Here is a 14,327-nt window from a genome sequence, read left to right as displayed (position 1 = left end):
GGGTGGATGGGGCGCAGAGGGCCAGGCAGTGGGCTGGGAGCCCTGACCCACCCCATCCCACCTACAGACACAGCCACGAGTGCCTCCCTAAGGGCTACCAGGGCAGGGGTCTGGAGCAGTGGCCCCCAGGCCACCCCTTTCTTACCCTCTGGCCCCATGGATGGGTCACAAGGGGGAACTCTTGCTCCACTCCCCAGGACAGAGATTTCCAAGCCTAGCTGCTGGTCACAGTGTTGCGGGCAGATGAACCACAGACCAGGAGGGAGAGACGAGACTAGGTGGGAGACATGCCCTGCCTGTCCACAGCCCTCCCTCTTCTCCTGCACCAGGCATGGGATCATTAGCTGGCAGCCGCCCTCTGACTACAGGAGAGCACCCGGAGACCCCAGGAGCCAGAGGAGCCAGGACCAGCTACTCCTGAGCCCATCTCTCCTGGGCCTGTGGCTCCAAGCCAAGATGTGGCAGTGTCTGGTCCTGGATGCTTCCAGGAGAAATGGAGCTGAGGAACATGGAGGGGGGTGGAATGAACCCTTGTGCCTGCTGAGCCATTGCTCTGCCCGGGAATTGGGGCTGGACACACTCTTCTGCCCCTGCTGCTCTCTGAGGGAGCCAAGCAGTTAGCACAGGGCTGGTCCAATCTAGAGAAAGGGCCCCTCCCAACTTGGTCATGCCCTGTGCCACCATCACACCCCTGGCCCACAATCTGTGGGAATGTAGGTTCAGTTTCGAACCGGCCACTCCATGTGCCTTAACTCAGTTCAGGGTTTGATTTGAAATGCCGGAGTGCAGGAAATTCTGAGTGTAAGGACAGTGATTTCCAAAAGATCAGCAGAAAGGCCAAAGTCCTGTCATCTGAGGTCATCTTCTGCCAGCCCACAGTGGCTTCCCAATCTCCCGCGCTCTCTTGTGCTGCCAGCTTTCTTTTCGTGTTTCTCAGTCAGGAGGCTCTGGCATTCCCAGGGCCGTCTGGCTGTCCTCAGCTGGGGGCCTTCACTCAGGATGGCGCTCTCCTGCCCACACCCGCCTGCTGTCTGCAGAGAGTCAAACCCGCAGCATCTGCACAGAGCTAGCCGCCACCCTACCCCATGGGGACCGGACTCATCTGCGGCTTCAGAACTCTGAGGATGTCCAGAGAATGTATCATCCAGTGCTTTATCTTGGCGGGGAGGGGGGAAGGGGGACTTGACAAAGTGGTTCTAAAGTCCACCGGACGGAGAAGCAAGCTTTAGGATTGCTGAGGAGGGGCTGGCAGGGCAGGTATTAAACAATACCAGGCACAAGAGGCAAAAGCACATCACCGGCACAGCAGTACACAGATGGGCTAATGGGTCAGGACAGGCAGCCAGCACCAGGTCCGACTGCAGACCAGTGTCAGTGCATCCAAATGAGCCAGGGAACAACCGATTTGCTACCAGAGGTGGGGACAACTGGTTAGCAATCTGCAAAGGATGCACCTTAGAACCTCACCTCAAACTATTACCTAAGACACATCTCCTTTGGATTCAACAGGTTTGGCAAATTACAGCTTAAGTGCCAAATCTGGCAGCCCAGTGTTCTTGTGAATAAAGTTTTATTGGGACACAGCCTCGCCCACTCATTTTGCATGGTCTGTGGCTACTTGCAGGCTACCATGCAGAGTTGAGTAGTCGGGACAGAGACTATGTGGCCTGCAAACTGGAAACCTATTTACCATCTGGCCTTTTGCAGAAAAAGCTTTGCCAATCCCTCAATTAAAGAGCTAAATATCTTAAAAATGCAGCTACACCACCCCAATACACATACACACACACACACACACACACGAAGACACATGGAAAACTCAGAAATGAACAGCTCTCAAATTTCCTAAAAGGATTTTCTAAGCCTAGAAGCAATGGAAAAAATCACAAATAATTGTGAGCAGCAAAATGTTTACCTTTTGCATGAAAAAAAAAGGCAAAGAACAAAGGTGTTAAAAAGTATTGGCAAAAAATCTGTTAAATTGTCACTGTTTTTTCATGCATACAGTTTATTCAAGCCCACAGAAGAAACACTAAGACTTCAATAAGAGCCTTTCATTCCAGCACTTTGGGAGGCCGAGGTTGGCGGATCACCTGAGGTGAGGAGTTTGAGACCAGCTTGGCCAACATGATAAAACCCTGTGTCTATTAAAAATACAAAAATTAGCCAGGTGTGGTGGTGGGCACCTGTAATCCCAGCTACTCAGGAGGCTGAGACAGGAGAATGACTCGAACTCTGCAGGTGGAGGTTGCAGTGAGCCGAGATCACCCCACTGCGCTCCAGCCTGGGTAACAGAGTGAGACTGTCTCAGGAAAAAAAAAAAAAAAAAAAAAAATGAAGGGAGGAACATAATTCACAAGGAAAAGACAACTTATAAATATGAGGAAAAATGTTCCCCCTCACCAGCAATTCAAGACATATAAACTAAAGTACATATTTTTGACCTAGATACTTATGACAACTCGTTTGATTAAAATATCTAATGCTGGCAAGGTTGCAGTGAGCGAGACCATCCAGTGCGATGAAAAAGCCCTTTTGGAGAACAATTTGGCAGAAGATACCTCTGTCTGGGTCCTCTCCTCAGGACAGAGACTCCTCAGCAGAGCTCACGTATAAGAGCAAAATAAATCTGACTGCCTGGGTTTCCAAAAATAGCCAAATAATTAAGCGAATTACAATCTCTTGGGAGAATATTATTCAGCCATTAAAAATTGTAATTACTGAAGGCCGCCTGATACATCCTGGGTGCTTGGTAAATAACTGTTGAATGATCAAATTTCTTCTTTGCATGGTTCAAGATCATTCTTTATTTTTGCAATAAGCATTTACTGCTTTTATAATCTTTAAAAAATTAAACTATAACCATTCTGAAAAAACCATTCATTTAGGAAGGGATTATATTAATAAAGAAAATGCTTATGTGAAGTAAAAAACAGATTACACAATTGAGCCCATGGTATAATGACAGCAATGTGAAATGAATCAAATGGAGAAGTTGGATTTGCATTTGCGTGATAGGATGGCTTTACTACATCTTTGACTTCTCTATGTTTTATACGTTTCCTATAGACAGCATGTTACGAGTATTGTTTTTAAATAGGAAGAAATCAATTTAAATAAAAACAAGCCACGACTCCTCCCTGCTGTTTCCTGGACACATGCGGCACGCTGGGCATATGGCGGGGCCCAATAAGGACCAGGTGGTGGCCGGATCTGGTTTCTGCCCCATGCTGGGTGTGCTAGGGCCACTGGAGTCAGCATGAGGCGAGGTCTGGGCATCCCCCATGGCACGGTGAGCTGCTGGGACAGAGGCCTTTCCCCTCCTCCCTGGTCTGCGTTTGTCCAGGTATCTGTGCAGCCCCTGGAGAGTACATGCTTGGCCACTCCCTTCCAAGGAGCTATGGGGCAGTGGGCTTGGCTGGGGGTGTCTAGGTCTGTGTGAGGACTTGGGTCTCTATTTGCTCTAAAGCAGCTCTGTGTGACAGAACCTCCCAGAGTCTCTGCACTGGCCCATATGGTAGCCACCAGACACGTGTGGCTGCTGAGGAGGCGGAGTCAGGGCAGGATGGGCAGGGACTCAGGTTGTAGACCCCAGCCCTAGGAGATACTGGCTGGCCTCGTGGCCTCAGTCCATTCTCCTGGTCCCAGCCATGTTTGCACTTACTTTGGTGAACACATAGCAAAGCGCAAAGGCTCCAGGAGGGCAGGAAGGGCATTGCGTTTGCTTTTTGCTTTCTGTCGTCACCCCTGAAGCAAACACAGAGCCTGGCACACAATGAACCAGGGCAGTGTCCCTCATGCCCATCACATCAATAAGATGTGGCCCTTGGCATAGCTGGCGCCATTCTGACAATGGTATGCACTCATCCATTCTGAGGAACGACCTGCTCAAGCCCAGCCTGGCACTTTCTGTCCCTACCTGTCAAGCTCTCAGACTGGAACCTGGCCCATCACAGAACGCCTCTCCAAATATCTGTGAGCAGTCAGTCCTCTCTGGGGCTTCTCTTCAGGATGGTTCTCTGGGGGAGCGAAGCTGCTGCATTAGTGGCCTTGGGCCACCAGGGAGGGGGTGTGAGAGGTGGCTTCAGGGTCCGTGTGAGGACTCCGGTTTCCACTTCCTGTAAAGCAACTCTGTGTGACAGAACATTCGGGGGTGATGGAACTGTTCTCTCTCTGCACTGTCTGTGACAGTAGCCACCAGCCTTAGGTGGCTCCTGAGCCCTTGAAGTGTGGCTGGTGCACCTGAGGAAGTGCATTCTAATAAAATTGCTGCTTGAACAGTGCAGCTGGAGAAAGTGCTAGAGCCTGTGGCCTCAGGGCAGAACTTCTCATTGGAATAAAATGGTTGCTCACTTACTGAGAGACCCACCTACAGAACATGAGAGGGTGGCTCAGGACCCCTTTAAATAAGGTGTTCTCCAAGGACATGGACATACCCGCTTTGCACAACTGTGATTTGGAACTAAGACTCCGAAAACCTCCTTGTGCGCTAAAAGACTCCTGCCAGTTCCAAGATTCCCCAACCATTGGCATTTCCACCCTTGCCCTGTTGCTCTGATTCAAGTTCTGCCACCTACTCAGCTATGTGACCTTGGACTTGTCCTCTTCCCAACCTTGGGCAGTCCAGGATGCCCGAATTCCCCTGCATTTGAGAGCCTGCTTCCCTCTGCCCCGGTGATGCGTGGCTCGGATCCTTCTCCACAGGCTTCCAGGCCCACTGCCAGCACCACCCACCCAACAGAAGGAGCCCAGGCAGGGGAGGGCTTTCCAGCTACGCGCTGCTTGGCCTGGCTTCTGCCAGCTTAGCCAGGGCGGGGAAGGGAGGAGCCCTGTGCATGCTCCAGGTCTCTGCCTGGCATACCCAGCCCGGGGCGTTGCTGGGGAGCTTGCTGCAAAGTCACAGCGAGAGCCCAGTGCCTCGGCCTATCTCAGAGATGGCACTGGTGAGGCTCGCACTTGCTTAGATGGAAGCGTTTGCCTTCAGTGCCATGGCACAGGTCCCCATCTATCAGCTGCCATTTATGTGCACTACCAGTGCTTCGGGGTGCCCTGAAGGGGCCATGAATGCAAAGCACACGGGTCTCTGAGTTGCTGGAGATTGATATAAATCCACCTGCTGTTCATTTCTCTCAGTGGGTACATGGGGCAGAGGTGCAGGTGGCTCAGCTTCTGAGCTGCAAGGTCTTCCCAAGAATCCTTGACTTCAGCCCACAGGGCTGGGAGTACCCGAGACAGTGAGTTCACACAAACCACACTCTATTCTGCTGACTTCTGCACACACTTCTGGAGATATAGGAACTAATGACTGCAAGCACAGACCAGACTCCGGAGCCTGACGGACTGCATTTGAGCCCTGGATTTGCTACCTACCGGCTGTGTGACCTTGGGCAAGTTACCTAGCCTCTCTGGGTCTCAGCTTCAATGCAAAATGGGGATAACAGCACTTGCAATAATTTGTTGTTTCAATTAAGTGGGCAAGGAAATGTCTGTACAGCACTCAGTGTCTGACATAAAGTGACTGCCATTATAACTATTATCATTGTTGACATTACTTGATGTGCTACTGACCACTGATGGAGACAGTGGCCATTGGTGAAATACACAAGCCATCAATTTAAAATCAGAAGGGAGTTCATATGTGCTGATGACTTGCTCTGTGAGGTGGGGGAGGAGGTGCAAAGGCCAGAGGAAGCTCTGCCTGGCTTTGCTGGCTGCAAGAGGCCCAGAGGGTACTCAGCTCTCAGAAGCCCCTGGGGCTCTGGGGCACCCTTGTCCTGTCTACTGGGCAGGCAAGGCGCCCCTTTCCACAAGACATTCTCAGAGGGTCCTCCACAGCTGACCCCGGCACTCCATGGCTGCATCCCTGGGCTGGGAGCAGACGTTCTGGGATGGAGAGCACTCACTGACTCACAGGCTTGGCTTCTCCCGCTAGTGAATGATTCAACCTCTGAAGCTCCAGCTCGCCCAGGCCCACCCCCACCCTCCCTGGATCTGGAATGGAGAAGGGACTTGGCCAAGGTCACAAAGACCATCAGGTATGGGGCTGCTGTCGCTGAAGGCCTAGGCGCCCACATGAGCCTCCTCTGGCCCCTTCCTTGCCCCTCGGGGGCCGATTGGGGCATCTCCATCACCTGGCATTGTGGCTGTCCCCTGGCATGCTCTTAGCCTTAGGGGCTTCCTTCCTCAAGGGACTGGCTCTCCTTCTGGCTCTGTGCAAGCCCCCTCCCACGCCCGCCCCACATCCATCTGTCTGTTGCCCCCTGCTGTGTGAGAGCCTGCCCCTGCACTCAAACCACCTGGCCGTGCTGGGCATGGCCCAGGTGGAGCTGATGGAGACTGGCTGTGTCCTTGGCCCCCCCCTGCCTTGGGGCCTGCAGCAGAGACAATCAAGTTCCCAGCCCCTTCCAATGGCGCAGACTTGAGGGCTGACCTCACCCTGGGGCCCTCTGCTGGGTCTCAGCTGTGTCCCATAGGGGCCCAGGCATCCCCAGCCCTCTCCTCGGAATCCCAGCTCCCCTTTCATGAGCCACATGGCTTTGGTTTCTTCATCTGTGAAAAGAGGCAGCGGGGGGTGGGGGTTGGGGATGAAAACAGCCATTCACTCGTGTGGTTGATGTGAGACTCAGATGGAGCTCAGGAAGTGGGGCTGGCCTTTGATTATTATGATAACCTCTCCCTGCCTCCCTGCTCCACCAGGTCCATAGGAATGTCCCCAGCCATCTGCTCATGAAGGAAGTGGCCTCAATTCAGGGCTGAGTCCCTTCTCTTGGGGGCCTCAATGATCCCATCTGAAAAATGGGGACAAAAGTCCAGGCCTTTCCTCTCCTGTTCAGTGAGTTTGCAGATTCAGTGAGGTCAAGGTCATGAATATGCCATGCAGAAACCAGGTGCCCACTCTGTGCCAGGCCTGTGCAAATGAAGAGCCAGTCCCTGCCTTAAGATGGTCACTGACTGGTAAGGGGTGATGGCAGGGGCGAGGGCACAGAGCCTAGTGGGCAAAGGAGGGGAGGAAGTGCAGGGGGTGCCTGCCAGACTGGCGCCCAAGTCAGCCAGGGGAAGTCGCTGACTTTTAGGGTGCCAGCGGAATTCACGATGGGGGCCAGCTGGGGACAGGCTGGACTTGATCCTTTAGCAGGTAGGGACTCCCTTGGGGTCGGAAGCCTCGGGGCTTCATCTTTGAAAGTTATATGGCCTCGCCAGAAAATGGCAAGCATCTAGTTGAAGAATTCTGGTCCCTTCCCTGCCCCTTGAGTGAGCCAAGGAGCATTTCCACAGTTTCTCCTAAACCCTCATGGAGCCGTCACCCCCGGGGGCTCTCCAAGACTCCCTCCAGCTCTGACCTGCCCGTGCGCCATGCCCCTGCCCTGCCTCCCACCTCTCCTCAGCCGGCTGGCTGAGCCACCAACCCCCAGAAGGGCCAGCAGAAAGAAGGACACCAGGTCATAGAGAGAGAAGCCCATCGTCTCAGGCTCTGAGAGATGCGGCACCTGCTATTCTAAATTCCAGAATCTTAAAGCCAGAGCTTTCACCCGTGAGAAAACGGAGGCGGCCACAGGAAAAGCTGGCCAAGGTCACAGAGGCGAGGAGGGGGAGACAGCCGTTCCTGGAGGGATGGAGAAGTTACCTAAGTGCGGCCCCGGGGGCGGCTCCTCATGGGCACTGCCCATGACCACGGTGGGGTCTGCTGGGCAGCCGCGTGGGCGTGCGGGGAACGGTGTGGGAACGCGAGAGGGGAAGGATGATACAGTGTGAGGGCGCGGGGGGGAGGGGGTGCCCGAGGCTCTGGGAAGGTGCGTGCGCACCGGCGGGCTCCCGGCCCAGATCCCGCGCCCCCGGCTGTGCCCACCCTGAGCCCCGGCCCGCAGCCCCCAAAGGCCTTGTTCCTCAGACACGGATGCGCGTGCGCGCGCGACGCGGGGCGCAGGGTGCAGGGTGCGGGGCGCTGCCCGCCGGCCTGGGGCCCCGGGGTGACGCGCGGCCGCGGTGCCGCAAGGACACGCAGGCCCGGCGAGGGGCTCAGGTGCCTCGGGCGGGGACCCGGGTCCCTCTACCTGCCGCCGCACCACCTGCCGGGTCATCCTCCCATCCCCGCCCGCGTCTGTGCCCGCGCCGCGCCCGCGCCCACCCCGGCGGCGCCCGCGCGCCCCGAGCACCACTTACCCGGGCATGGGCACGGCCGCCGCCGCGGCCTCGGCTCCGGCGGGCGCTGTCACTGCAGGCGGGCGCCAGGCGGGCAACGATCTGCTCCAAGGACGGAAAGGCCCGGGCACGGGGCGGCCTGGCCAGAGGCGCGGGACGCGACCCTCCGCGGCTGGCGAGGGCTGCGGCCGGCCGAGTGCTCCCCACGCTCTGCACCGGCGGCGGGCGACGCGGCGCGCTCGGCTCCAACCGCAGCTCTGAGCGCGGAGGGAGGGAGGGGGGAGGGGGAGGGAGCTTGGTGAGGAGAAGGGAGGGAGGAGGGAGCGGGCGCGGGGGGCGGTGCGCGGCGCAGGGGCCTCGGGGCTCTGGTGCTACGCACCCGGTGCGTGCCCTTCTGTTCCCAGGACGCGCGGGGGTGCCCGCCCTTCCAGGCCTGGCATTGCCCCCAAAGGGCACTGGCCGAGTGGGGGTGGGTGGGGATGGAAACTGGGGGACCATGGCACCTGTGAGTGCAGAGAGAGCACCCTGAGCTTGCGGCTGGGGCACCAGGCTGCCACTACCTCTCCAGACCCCTGCCCTCTAGGTGCTTCTCCCCAACAGTAAAATGGGGCACAGAGCCAGGTGGCTGATGTGTAGCGTGGGGTCCTTGGGTCTTGCCTCGGTGGGTTCCAAGGCATTGGTGATCTCCTGCAAACTCACACTACCTGTTGAGAGTACAGATGTCCAAATGCGTCTGCCCAGAAGAAGCCGCGCTTACCAGAGATACTCACCGTTGCTTATCACGGGAACACGGTTAGGCAGAACACAGAGACTGCACGCAGGTGGGCACCAGAGACAGACACGCAGGGGTACATACATCCCCGGTGTGAGTGGAGACAGACTCACAGACAAACCCCAGTGCAGACACCTGTCCAAGCCCACAAGCATGCGTTCCCACCTACCCGGACAGAGACCCCCATGCCTGCCGGTGGACCCCCAGGCTTCCCAGCTCCAAGGGCAGTGGAGGCCTCTGACCCCAGGGCTGGCCTTTGCCAGCATTCTGAGCAGCGAGCAGAGAATGCTCGCTGGGGCACAGGTAGAGGCTCTGGGCGGGAGCCTGAGGCAGGTGCAAGAGGCCTGGATGCAGCCTTGAATTCTTTCTTGCCTTGGACAAAGAGGGCCCTGGACATGCTGTGTGCCAGACCAGAGCTGAACACCGGGGACACAGCAGGGACCACAAAGCAGGGAGTGGCCGGCAGATGGCAAATGTGCTCATGCCGCTGAGGTCAGGGTTATGGAACCCCATTGATGGGGAGCCATGAAAGAGGCTGCTGGCGGCTCAGGGAAGGCCTCTTTGAGGAGGCACCACTGTGCTAGGGACCAAAAGGACAGGAAGGTTCTGCTGCCCCTGCCACCAGGGAACTGTCACAAACCCCACAGACTGCTCCTCCCTTCCACAGGAAGCAGCTGGTTCTGTGGAAAGCCAGCGAGATTTGGCATCCCAGAGCCAGGGCCAAGCCCCTGGCACCTCTCAGTGTGGGCTGAGGTTCGCGCACACACACACTCAGACACCTGCTCACATGTGCGCTCACACATGCTTACTCACACCCACTCACATGCATGCACACATACTCACACCTGCTCATATGCACGAACTCATGCTCGCTCACCTACCTACACAAACACACACACACTCATGCACACACAATCTCACGCACACACATCCTCACAGTCATATGTGCTCACTCACACACCCTCACCCACACCAGCTCAGTGGCCCACACAGTTACACAATGATTCATGCATAGTTACATGCTCTCACACCTACACAACTCACACACTCATCCAGTGAGCACACGGGCACATACATGCACACACACACAGTTACTCACAGTCACACTCACACACACACTCCCCACTCGGTTTGCACCCACACTCACACTCTCACACATATTCATTTCCACACTCATGCAGTCCCCTTCCACGCCAACTCTGAGGCAGCTTTTCCTGAGCCTGGGGCATGTGCTCCTCAGGGCCTAGAGCTGCCATGGGGACATCCCCCCGTCACACACACAGTCTGTGACTTCCCATTGCCCCAAATGGGAAAAATCAAGACTAAAGCAAACCCCAATCATGCTGGAAATTTATCGTGAGCTAAGTTCTGGCCATTTCTCGAGAGCCCTGCCATCTTGGAGTCGCTCCTCTTACTACCCCACATTCCAGATGGGGAAGTGGAGGCCCAGAGGACACTGGATCCCACCCCGAGCAGGTTGTAAACTGGATTTTGGCCCCCGGCCGGGAGGCCAGCTGCCCCCCATGTCCCCAGGCACCACAGGAGGGCAGAGGAGCTGTGGGCACAGGAGTGCCTCCTGAGGGCCCGTGGCCTCCCTTCTCCAGCACATTCAGGCCGTGTTCCTTCTTGGCCTCCCACACTGTGGCGGGCTCCCTGGGGTCATGTCCTTCCATCCCAGGCCCCAGGGCCCTGCTCTGGAGTGAGCAAAGGCAGAGGCAGTCTGCTGAGCCGGCCTCCTTTGGTGGCCCCCAGCAGGAGCATCCCTTGGGCAAGGAGTGGGTCCTGGCTGAAGACAAACACCTCTTAGCAGACATGTGTGGGCAGGGGAAGAAGCAAGTCTGGGGGAGAAAATCTGAGGCAGGGGTTACCTGCCCCACCACTTTGCCTCTGTCCCTGGGCCCCCAGGGCACTGCTCATGGCTAATCCAGTCAAGAGTTGGCCATGGTGCATACCTTTGTGATGAGCCCACTGGGGCCAAGGTCAGATGGCCAAGGAACAAAGTTTCATGGAAGTCCCCAGTCCTCAGCAAACTGTGGCCCCTAAACAGCTAGTGGCCAGGTAAGGTGATGGTCCTTTCTCTGTGGTTTGTGTCTGTTGGTTCCCAGCCCAGAGCCCTGAGGGCCCAGGCCTGGGAATGAGGACACCTGAGTGCCAGGCAAATGCTGCCAGTGTCACTGGTGATCCTTGCTCACTGGCCAGCCCCTCTTGGGTCCTCCATCAGTAAAGAGGTGGGAGCTTTACTAGAAAGTTCTCCCACACAGCAAGTCCTGTCCTCTGCACTGGGAGTACTTAGGGAGCCAAACCCAGGGAGGCCCAGACCACTCTGCTTTCCAGCTCCCTCCCAGGTCCCAAACCAGCCTGCCCCACCATGCCCTGGACCTGCCTCCTTAGGGTGCACCAGGCCTCTGTCCCCACCACACTCTTCCACATTGCTGATGATTGCCTGGGAAACAAAAGCCACAGAGAACACCCCGCTCTCAGCAGCTGCCCCCACCGCCCCTCCTGGCTGCCTCATCCCCACTCTCACCCCTCCCTCTCTCCATCTGCCTCCATCCCCTTCAGTCCCTGCTCCCCTCCCACAACTGCTTTCTCTCTTGGCTCCTTGGCCTGGTCACCAGGCCCCTTCTCTCCCGGGCCTCTAGGCCATGCCGCCTCCTTGAGCAGGTCCCTCCTGCCACTGTTGGGACAGCAACGCCTTGGCCAGCTCTGAAGTGAGGGCCCCTTTGGCTGGGCCCGGGCCCCCCATCCCGTCTTCTCATGCCCACTGTCTCCCTGGCTGAGGTCCCAGCGCCTTCCCCAAGTCCTCAGGGACCAAGCCCACATCCACTTGCAGCCCAGGGGCAGGCTAAAAATGCCCCCACGGAGGTGTCCTTGTCCCAACCCCTGGAACTGGAATGCAACCTTATTCACAAATAGGGTCTTTGCTGATGTGATCAAGTGAAGAATCTTGAGATGTGGGGTTATCCTGGGTTATCCAGGCAAGCCCTGCATGCAGTGACAAGTGTCCTTATAAGGGGGAGATTACACACACACACTCTCATACACGCACACACATGCTCCCACCCACACCCATGCACAGAGACACACATACACAAACAGAAACACACACATACACACACATGCACACATATGCACCCACACCCCCCCAAAAATACACATACACACACAGTCACACACAGACACACACATATGCACACACTCATACACATGCATACACAAGACACACATACAGACACAGAAACACATACACACACATTGCACACATAAACACACATGCAGACACCCCACACATACAGTCACACACACAAACATACACACAAACATGCTCACACGCACGCACACACATATGCACACACATATGCACACTCATGCACACACACTCACAGCCACCCCCCCACAAGAAGCCATGTGATTGCAGTGGCAAAGTGGAGTGAGGTGGCCACAAGCCCAGGACACTTGGAGCCTTCCGGAGCTGGGAGAGGCAGGAAGAAGCCTTCCCTAGAGCTTCTCGGGGGAGTGTGGCCCTGAGACACCTGGATTTCGGACTTCTGGCCTCCAGGACTGGGAGAGGGTCTATGTCCTCTGTGGTGAGCCACCCGGTTTGTGGTTATTCATGACAGTGGCCTCGGGCCACTCATCCAAGTCCCAGCTGGGCCACCGAGGAGCTCCAGCTTGGCAGAGCCCTGCCCACAGCACAACACAGGCTTCTTGGGCTTCTTGCTTGGCTTGAGTACATCCGCGCCTGGTGGTTCTGGAAAGCTCTGACTGGCAATGCAGAGTGTGTGTGTGTGTGTGTTAGTGTGTGTGAGAGTGTGAGAGTGTGAGTGTGTGTGACTGTGTGTGTGCAAGTGTGTGTGAGTTTGTGAGTGTGTGATTGACAGTGTGTGAGAGTGTGTGTGGGTGTGAGTGCGTGAGTGTGTGTGTGAGTTTGTGAGTGTGTGTCAGTGTGATTGTGTGAGAGTGTGTGTGTGTGTGGGTCTGTGAGTGTGAGTTTGTGTGTGTCCCTTGTGTGTGTGAGTGTGACCGTGTGAGTGTGTCAGTGTGTGTGTAAGAGAGACAGATGGTTCTTTGGGCATGACTCCTGCCAGTGCAGCTCCAGCATAGTCCCCTGGGACCTCTTGCCTGGGCCCTGGCTGCCCCTGTGCAGCAGGCATCAGGGCCTTTCAGGACCCAGGCTGCCCAGGGTTCTCCAGGGCACCAAAGAGGCTGTGCCCTCCCAGAAGCTGAGGGAGACAAGGTCTCTCTGCTGGCGATGTTGCCCTGCCCTGGCTGTCCAGAGTGGCAGGCAGGGGCTTGGCCTCTTCCTGTGGTCCCTGCCTCCTGAGACTAGAGCTGGAGTCTGTGGGAGCAGAGCCTGGAGACCAGGCCACTGCCAGCTCCTCAGGGCAGCCCCTCTGACTTGGCTCCCAGGCCTGCCACCTGCCCCTGCAGCCCTCCAAGGAGGGGTCGTGTCCCTCAGGGGTCCTGCCTGCATTGTGGGCCCAGCCTGCCAATGTCTGGCTCGCCGTCCCTTTGGCAAGCCCAGACTCGTCTAAACCCTAGCAGTGGATTCGGCTTAGGCTCCCGCTGGGCCCTGCTGTGCCCAGAAGGCACCTGACCTGCAGCAAATGCTGGGAAACGGCCCCAAGGAAGCGGCTTTGTGACCTTCATGGCTGTGCGTGTTTGTATGCACATGTGTTTGTGTGGCATGTTTGTGTTTCTGTGTGCTTGTGTTTGTGGGTTCAAGTGTGCATGTGTGCGTGCGTGTTTGTGTATGCATTTGTGTGCGTGTGCACGTGTGTTTGTGCGTGTGCGTGCATACGTGTGTAAGCCCACGCCTGCTGCCTTCCAACAGCTCCGGGATGCTTCTGGCCCTCAGTCGGGGGTCCTCAGGGCCCTCTTCCCCTCTCCAGGCCAGGGAGCATCACAACCAACCCCGTTCTCACATTACACCCAATCTGTCCCTAAGTTCAGGGGATCTTACTCAAGCAAAGATGGGCTGGAACCTGCAGCCCACCTGTTGTCCACCCTGGGCCTTCCTGTGCCACAGCTGGGGCCCTGAGCATAGTCCTACTTTCCAAGCTACTTGCAAATAAATGTAGGGGATTGGCAGCTTGCAGGGAGAACCTTCCCAGCACAAGTGATCCTCCCACCTCAGTCCCCTGAGTAGCTGGGATCACCGGCGTGTGCCCCAATGCCTAGCTAATTTTTTAGTTTTTTGTTTCTTAGAGACGGAGTCTCACTATGTTGCCCAGGCTGATCTTGGACTCCTGGCCTCAAGCAGTCTTCCTACCTTGGCCTCCCAAAGTGCTGAGATGACAGCCGCGAGCCACCACGCCCAGCCATTTTCTTTTTAAGCCCAATTCAGTCTCACCTTGGCTAGTATTATTTAACAGTTTTTACCACACTTGGCGGTGGAGTGAGGCTACGCGATTCA

The 14,327-nt window shown here is 56.4% G+C and overlaps 1 protein-coding gene across 8 annotated transcripts in view; it reads right to left on the bottom strand.

Moving 5' to 3' along the window:
- Positions 1-8,398, bottom strand: part of ATP2B3 (ATPase plasma membrane Ca2+ transporting 3) — a 66,058-nt gene extending 57,660 nt beyond the window's left edge. For all 8 annotated transcript variants that reach the window (XM_045383725.3, XM_045383721.2, XM_045383723.2 and 5 more), the window contains exon 1: positions 8,161-8,398. The gene's annotated coding sequence lies outside the window, so the exon portion shown is untranslated. The remainder of the gene's footprint in view (positions 1-8,160) is intronic.
- Between the last annotated feature and the right edge of the window lie 5,929 nt (positions 8,399-14,327).

The sequence above is a fragment of the Macaca fascicularis genome, chromosome X (genome assembly GCF_037993035.2).
Source record: "Macaca fascicularis isolate 582-1 chromosome X, T2T-MFA8v1.1".
NCBI classification, from domain to species: domain Eukaryota; kingdom Metazoa; phylum Chordata; class Mammalia; order Primates; family Cercopithecidae; genus Macaca; species Macaca fascicularis.
The sequence above is the reverse complement of the archived record's forward strand: the minus strand, read 5'-3'. Positions and strand labels throughout refer to the sequence as shown.